This window comes from Crocuta crocuta, unplaced genomic scaffold (genome assembly GCF_008692635.1).
Source record: "Crocuta crocuta isolate KB4526 unplaced genomic scaffold, BGI_CrCroc_1.0 scaffold154, whole genome shotgun sequence".
NCBI lineage: Eukaryota > Metazoa > Chordata > Mammalia > Carnivora > Hyaenidae > Crocuta > Crocuta crocuta.
In genome coordinates, this window is record NW_027530545.1 from 4348266 (window position 1) to 4357250 (window position 8985).

Consider the following 8985-nt stretch of genomic DNA (forward strand, 5'->3'; position numbering starts at 1 on the left):
CTATTTTAAGTCTCTGCATTAAATTTATTGCAATCTAACATTCTTTCTTGTTTATGTATTAATTTATAATTTCCCTCATTTGTTTTGTTATTTGTTATGTTCTACTAGACTATAGGTCCATGAAAGCAGGGGCCTTACCTCCTGGTTTACCTCTGTATCTACAGTGCCAACAATAGTCACCAATATGTCATAGACTCTGAAAAAAATTAAATATTTGTGGAAGGAAGAAAGGGAGGAAGCAAGAGAGAAGGAAAGACCTCTTAGAGTCTTTATATGTTCATTTGTCCCCTGGGATATGTAATACCGCCCTCTGAGGGTACTGGTGAGGACTGCAGGAGGTGTGGACTCTGAAAGCCCATAGCTCCATGCTGGCATCCCGTAGTGTTTAGTACAGATTTCCTGTTACATTTGAAGTCACTTCAACAGTCTTTATGGCCTTTTCAATAGGACTGGTCTTGTTATTTTTCCTTTTGCTATTTTCTTCATTGGTGCCGCCCTCCACTGGTACAGGGCCTCTTGGTCACTAAAGTCTTTAGGTTAGGGTGGTCACTGACCTCCTTCAGCAGCCTCCATACTAGCAGGAGAGAAAACCCTACAGGTTTCTTTTCATTCTCGCCAGTGATTGCACATGTGTCTTTCCCAGGACCTGTACTATATACGGAGCAAAATAAGGAATGGTCTGTTGTCTCCTGTCTCATTAGCTCCAGTGACCCAGCAAACTGAGCAGCTCGCCTTGCTCTGAGGTTCTCATAAGGACTGGTCCTCCCTCTAAGCCCCAGTTAGTACTTCACCATAGCCCAGACCTCAAGGGAGTCAGCCCCCTCCCAATCCTGACATCCTTTACTGATGGACCACTGCCTACAGTGATGCTCATTTACCTTTAGGTTGCAGCTGTCAGGTTTTTTATGACATTCAAGGGAAAACACTTTGACACTACTCTCTAGGTCCCATCTCAAAGGGACTTTTTCTGCATACACTGGAGACCTTTGTTTTAATTCTTAGCCAATTTGTGGTGGGGAAAAAGTCCAGAGCACGGACTTTTTGCTATAAGTAGAGCAGAGATATCTTAGAAAACATACAACATCTTACCAGGATGTTCCCTCTAACATTGTATGTAAGAAGACCAATTAGAAGCAACCATGATATCAATAGACAAAGAAATGATTAAGTAACTAGCAGTGTGGCCGTATCATGGGATACTGGGAAGCAGTGCAAAGGATGAAAAGGAAGAACTCCAAGATTCAAGAGGGACGTTTTTTTTTAAATCAGTGTTATTCAAGTAGTTACATGATAAAGTAGTCATTGAATAATTAAAATTAAATTAATATAGAAATGTTAAAAAAAAACCCACAAAATTTATTGGATCTGTTATCTAGTTTGAAACCTGACAGAGGGCTCGGGGAAACTCTTTCTAACACCCTTAGGTAGAGGGTACATCCTCAGTGCAGAAATGTAGGCCCAGGGACATTAAACTTCTGGCTTAACAAGGTCATGTTTATCAGAATCTGGACTAAGACCCAAGTCTAGTGATTCTTGTTCACACTTTATTAATAAAGTCAATGTGTGGGATTTTCCCCCGTTTCTTTATACCTATCTAATATGCTGTCACTGCTCTGAGATTTTGATGGCCTTAGGATCAAGGGGAGGCTGGCACATATATCATGCTTGAAAAGGAAGATAATATTGCTGATAGAGAGGCTGAAACATGGTAGCTAATCATAATAAACTCACTACCAGTTGGTTTCTTTAAATAAAAAATTATCTTTAAACACTGTTAGTATTTGGATGAGAGAATGTTGCTAGGGCCAAAATGTTCCAAGCAAAGAGAAGCATACACATGGAAGTTCAGAAACTGAAACAGCTGATTCCTCAGGAGAACAGCAAGTTCTTGAGCAAAGCTGGGGAAGGGAGCTTCGGAGGATGGGGAAGTGGTCAGGAGGAGGCCGGAGGGGAGCACAAGCCAAGTCTCTGCAAACCTGAAGAGTTTGAATGCTATTCTGGAAGTAGAGGACAGTTCTTAAGGGCCAAGAAACTGTCTACAGCATGTTTCTTTCTTTAATTACTTCAACCTGCAAGACTCTTTTTCAGGATACCCCTTGTTCATAAACTTCTATGACTTCCCAGACAAGTGCATTTATCTGAGAGATTTAAGGACAGCAATTTGTTTTAAAGAAAGAGACCTTTTAATCTAATGGCAAAGTGTGTGTGTGTGTGTGTGTGTATGTGTGTGTATTATCATATATTTGGTGTATCTTGCCATCAGGTCTTATTGGGAGAATAGATAAGTTAAAATAAATACACACATATACAGAAACTTATACATATTTTTATTTGTTTATAATGTTTAGTTTGAGAGGAGAGAGAGAGCAAGCAAGCATGAGCAGAGGAGGGGCAGAGAGAGGGAGAGAGAAAATCCCAAGCAGGCTCTGTGACATCAGCACAGAGCTCGACTTGGGACTCAGTCTCAAGAAATGTGAGATCGTGACCTGAGCCAAAATCAAGAGCCAGGTGCTTAACTGACTAAGCCACCCAGGCATCCCTAAGTGCATCGTTTAAAAATAATTGATGGGACACCTGGGTGGTTCAGTTGGTTAAGTATCGGACACTTCATTTCAACTCAGGTCATGATCTTAATAGTTTCTGAGATGGAGCCCCATGTTGGGCTCTGTGCTGATGGTGCAGAGCCTGCTTGGGGTTCTCTCTCCCTCTCTCTCTGCCCCTCTCCTTCTTGTTCTCTCTCTCTATCCCTCTCAAAATAAATATTTTTAAAAAAATAAAAAATAAAAATAACTATTTACCCGTGCTTCAAAAGCACATGGGTATCCAATGCATACCATTAAGTTTCAAAGTCTCCTCCATAGAAACATATTGTAGCCCTTAAATCTCTCTTATATAGAAATTCCACAGCTGCTACAAAACAAAAAATGCAAAAACAGTATATTCATAGAAGGACTAAAACCAGGAAACAATGCCATCATCAAGGAGAATTTTTTAAAAATTCTGAAGAGAAACAGATGTGGTTAGCTAAGTAGAGGAAAATGCATTACCAGGAAAGTATTTCTATTAAAGGTGGGATTAGTTCCAGGATTGCTCTGAATGCATAGCAATGTCTTAACAAATAGAAAAGATCCCTCCAGCAATCATTAGTGTGACTGGGGAAGCATCCAGAATTCTCAACTAAGTCAACTCTGTCCTCACTGGAGGAAGGCAGTAGGACTATTCCTGCCTCGCTAGAGCAGTGGTGGTGGGCACTTGGGCCAGAGGCAGGGTTGTACCCTGAGTGATTTTTTACCCTCAGAAGGGAAGAGGAACTGGTATTTACAGAAGATAAGCTATGTAACTTATCTTCTATGTAACTTAACTTATGATGCTCAATAGGCATCAGATTCTACCCCTTCCCAGCAATAACTGGTACAGACTTGTTTAACAGAGGCAGAATTCTCAGACGGACACACATGGGATCTCAAAGACACAGATGAACTGGAAAACATTTTACCATTAAGGTAAAAATCACAACCGTGCAATAGAAACACTGAACTCAACTAACAGAACTAGTATCTGAGGAAGCTGACTTTATAGAGATAAGAGTGGATTGTAACCATCAAACAAGAACAGAATATTATGGGAGAGAACCAGTGAATGATGATGGTAATGATAAGTAATGATCATTGAAATGAAAACTCAATAGATGAGCTGAATAGCAGAATTGACACAATTGAAGACTGAATAAAAGCTGGAAGATTTAAAAGGGAAATTATCTCAGAGCCCAGTGCAAAAGGACAGAACTATGAAAAATATGAGAAATGTTGAGGCATGATTTATAGCTCTACAGCTCCACACTTACCTAGGTAGATCCTAAAACAATGAAGTTGAATATATTCTCGTGTGTTTATTGATCATTTATATTTCTAGTTCTGGAACGTCTTTGTTTTTGCTAGACTGAACCACTAGAGCTGGTCAAGTTTTAGGGATTGACAAGAAGGGTGACTGAGACTGGCTGAGGTACCTTCTCACAAGGTCAAGGACACAATGTTGCAGACTTGCTTCTTTCCAGTGCTCTTTAAGGCTATGGAAGCATGCCCAAGATTTAATAATCTGGGCTATTTGTAAGAATGTAGAATTCCTCAGAACAGGATATCCCAGTTCTTGGGCCTTTTATCCCTTTTTGGCTTGGGGAGAAGGAAATTAAGATCAGAAATATCAGCACCCATGAATTCATCTCATGATCATACAAGGGATTTCAAGTATCACAATGGTATAGGTTTCATTATGTTTCAATATACATGCCTTGGACCCACTCAGAGTTTCAGTGCTGGAGACCTGCACATTGTCTTTCACACAACCTTTGCCATATTTCATTGGGTGTTGATATCTTCCATTTCTTTAAAACGTTTATTATTTATTTTTTAGAGAGAGAGACAGAGCATGTGCGGTAGAGGGGCAGAGAGAGAGGGAGACACAGAATCCGAAGCAGGTTCCAGGCTCTAAGCTGTCAGCAAAGAACCCAGTGTGGGGTTTGAACTAACAGACTGTGAGATCATGACCTGAGCCAAAGTCAGACGCTTAACCAACTGAGCCACCCGGGTGCCCCGATATTTGCCATTTCTAAACATACCACATCCATCTATGTTTCCCTTCCCTCCACCAGAAAAATAACCTATTTATTATTCAAAAATTTGCTCTCTCTCTCATCATGAAACTTTCCTTTATCCTGCCCAGGTAGAGTTAATTTCTCTCAGGGCCCCTGGGTGGCTCAGCCAAGCATCTGATTCTTGATTTTTGGTCAGGTCATGATCTCACAGGGTTCGTGAGTTCGAGCCCCACATGGCGCTCTGCGCTGAAACTGCAGAGCCTGCAGAGACTTCTTTCCCTCCCCTGCTCAAGCTCACTCTTTCTCTCAAAACAAACAAACAAACAAACAAATTAACCAACTTAAAAAAAAACACTTTCTCTTAGACTTTCTTTACAAGAGTTCATCCTTATGATAACAACATTTTCTGAATCAAAAATGAATTCACAGCATATCACTGACACATGTTAAGGCTTGTTTGAAAACAACCCTGTTCTGCAAAAGGTCTCTCACCGACATAATTGCTATTCCGTTGAACGCATAGGTGTGGCTTGAAACATAGCACCTTCAACCTGGGAAGCATAACAACCATCATAATAATGATAATTTGTATGAGAGGGAGAGTATGATACTGGGGAGAAAACAGATTCCAAGTCAGATAAACTAGGTTTGTGACCCTGAGTGTGTTGCTTTATCTCACTGGACTTCAGTCCACTTTGTCTGTAAAATGAGGGTGCATATGCTTTTTGCAGGATTCTTGTGAGTGCACTAACATGAAAGAATGCCTTCCGGTATCAGGTACACAACCCACACCCAGTGCTACTAATTCCCTTGATGCTTTATGGCACATTTTCAAAGAAGTTATCATCAAGTATTACACTGGGGTATCAGAATCCAGATAACATTCTTAATTTGGGAAAATTAGTTAGGGTCCACAGCAACTAGCCCCTGAAGATTTTATTTACAAATTAGAGTAAAATGTGAGTCCATATTTTAAAAGGTCTTTTATTTAAGTTGTAATCATCCTTACATCTCTCCCCCTCACCAAAAGAGCAGGGAGAAGCTGGCAGCAAGATTGCAAACTAACGGCAACTGAGTAACTTCAAATTTCTTTTCCCTCCCTTGTTCCCAAGTCCTGCTCTCCTGCTCTCCCTCCTACTCTTTCCTCTTCCTTGGCCTTCTCTTCTGCTTGGTCTTCTCTTCTGCTTGTTCTTTATCTGTCTGTCTGTCTCTCATATATACACAGTCACAGATACACACATATAGACACACACACACACAGACACACAGACACACACACACACACACACACACACACACAGACTGCTTGAGGAAATAAAAAGAAGCTGTTCCAAGAGACAATCATGAGTTTAGGGACTTCCCAAGTGGACTTTCCTCTCTTTCTTTCCCTTCTTGGTTTTTGTCCTTCCTAGCAAGTCAGGAGTGTGCACGGCAGGATGTGAGGGGTGGGGTGTCCAGAAGGGCACTGTACTCGGACCATTGGCCATTCCCCTTCTTCGTCAGAGATTCTCCAAATAAGACAAATAAGAAGAGATGGGGCAGATGGAAGAAGAGGCTTTTGAAGGAGGAGAGAGAAAACCACTGTAACCCGGGGAGAAGAGGAGGGGAGGAGGCTCAGAATGCCTGCAGACATCTGCTGTTCCTTTTCCTTAGTTAATACCGCTTACTACCAGCTGCTACCTGCTGCATTCACATCTTGCTATTTAAAAAAAAAAAAAATGCAAATTACCAATTCTGTCACTTTTCCTGGTGTGCTTGTGGATGAATGGTTAGAGAAGTTCATTTGTAAAAATAACAAACATTACTCCTTTATTGAAATGGAATTCTTCTCAAAATAGCCAATATAGTTACTATACAGGAAATATAATGAACACCTCAGACCCATCCTTCCACTCCATGCTACCTTGGCTGTCCTTTAGCATGGGATGAATTCCACTTTATTTTCATAATTGTCTCTATGTCAGCCTTGCTGTTTTATCTTTTTTTTGTGTGTGTGCCAAACTAGGGATTTTTGGTGCCTGGTGAGAGGGAATGCTGTAGATGGGCAATTGCTTAACCTCTCTCTACATTATGACTTTAAAAACAATACTCGCCTAACTAAAAAGCAGTTGATTTTCTCTTCATGTTGTCCATTGGTTTTCACATGATGAGACTTTGTCTTCACTCTCCATCTACATCAGTAGTTTCACTGTTAATGAAAAAGCCTTGCCTTTTCATGTCTCTTTATGTTTGTGTAGTGATTCAGAAGACAACTGACTATTACTGGTATTATTCACATTGTCATGTTAAGTTTTATTACTTCAAAATTTTATCTAAGTGCTGTCTCTTTTATGATGTGATCTTTGCTTCTCTTGAACAACTTATTACTTGAATCATTTCTGCCTCTGTGTTGCCATAGAACAGGGAACACATCTGTACTATACACAGTATGATATTCTTATACTTATCTTTCTACTCCATGTAGATTGGGATGGGTATGTATGTTTTAAGAACTCTTAATATGTAATACTAGCTTGTCCTCTAGAAAGGCTTGCACTAATGTGTACACCATCTTCAGTATGAGTTTCATTTTACCTCCATTCCAACAAGCACTGGATAGCCTAATTTTTAAAATCTTTGCTAACTGAGTAGAGCAGAATTTGCATCTCCCTATCATTTAAATTTACAGCACATTGATTACTTTTGAGATGAAACATTGAGCCATATGTTTTATATAGTAGTGACTATTTGCGTTTTGAACTAATCCTGTTTTGAGGTTGATCCAATTCTGTTATTTTATTGTGATATGCCCCACCCATCTCAAACCTCCTACCCCATCCTATTCAGCACTTCTGGGGATTACAATGCTTATTTCGCAAAACATCGCACTATGTTAGTCTGATTAAATTACCTCATGGGAAAATACTATTAAAGCCATAACATTTTCCTGGAAAATGGTAGCACTGAATCAGTACTTCATAGTTATCTCTGCCCAGTCACACTACTTCTGAATTACACAACACTACCAGTAAGTCCAATAAAAATTTATTCCAGATGACCTATCACTAATAAATCTGGAGAAAATTTGAAAAGTCCCTGGGAGTGCGAGGAAAATTGTATTTCTTATGCTAGTAAAATTTTATAATACATTTTGTATATTTGTGTTGAAGAATCTTATCAGGGAAAGGGGAAAAGGATTTAGGAAATGTTAGGGAGTTTTTGAATGTTTGATTTCATGTGAACTTTAATAGTTCCTTCTTAATGACAATAACAATGATGAAACTAACAACACCAGTCTAGCTAAGATATATTGAGTGTTTAAAAGGTGATGAGCATTATACTACAGGTCTGACACATTTTGACAGATTTAGTCTTTACTATTTACCCTACCCATCTCCACCCTACTCAGTTTCCTGGGAGGCTGAGGTTTATAGACAACGTATTGCAGTCACTTGCCATCTGGCCTTCAGGGTGTCTGGTCAGTGGGAAGAATGAGCAGGAGATTGGAGGGAGGCAGGAGAAGAGAGGTTTATGTTTCCTGGCCTCCTTCCTGCCAGTTTGGGGCAATTGTCTGCCTCCTCTACTAAAGGATGTGCCCTTGTCCCGTGGCCCTCTGCATGCAGCGACGCTCTGCGTGTTGGTAATTTGTTCCTCCCTTTGTGCCTCTTGTGATAACAGTGCTCTCCCCAAACCTTTACAGCCAGTCCCTTTATTAAAGCTCCGCCATTATGCTCCCAGGGTTCACCATCTCTTTCTTGCCCGGATCCTGGTTGACACATTTGATCGATAATTTATAGAATAATCAGTTAGAAAGAATCCTCCTCAGAATCTTAATGACATCTTTTCATTGCTTCAAGCTTCTAGTGTTGTTGAGAACTCTGATAATATTTTGATCCCTGAATTTCTATCTTTCCAACCCCAGAACCTTATTAAATCTTCTCTTTGTCCCTGATATTGAGAAATTATACAAAGTTGTCTTTCTTTTTTATTTAGAAAGTTTTTTTGTTGGGGCACCCGGGTGGCTCAGTTGGTTAAGCCTCCGATTTAGGCTCAAGTCATGATCTCACGGTTCTCAAGTTTGAGCCCCACCTCAGGCTCTGTGCAGACAGCACGGAGCTTGCTTGAGTCTTCTGTCTCCCTCTCTCTTTGCCCCTCCCACACTCATGCACCTGTGCTTGCACTCACACACTCACTCTCTCTGAAAAATGAACATTAAAAAAAGAAATTATTTATTAAAGATTTTTTTGTTTTATTTTATTTTATTTATTTCACTTATTTTTTTAAGTAGGCTCCACACCCAATGTGGGGCTTGAACTCATGACCCCAAAATCAAGAGTTGGCATACTCTACCAATTGAACCAGCCAGGCACCCCTCTGTCTTTCATGAGAAACTTTTTCCACTATGGTTTGGACAA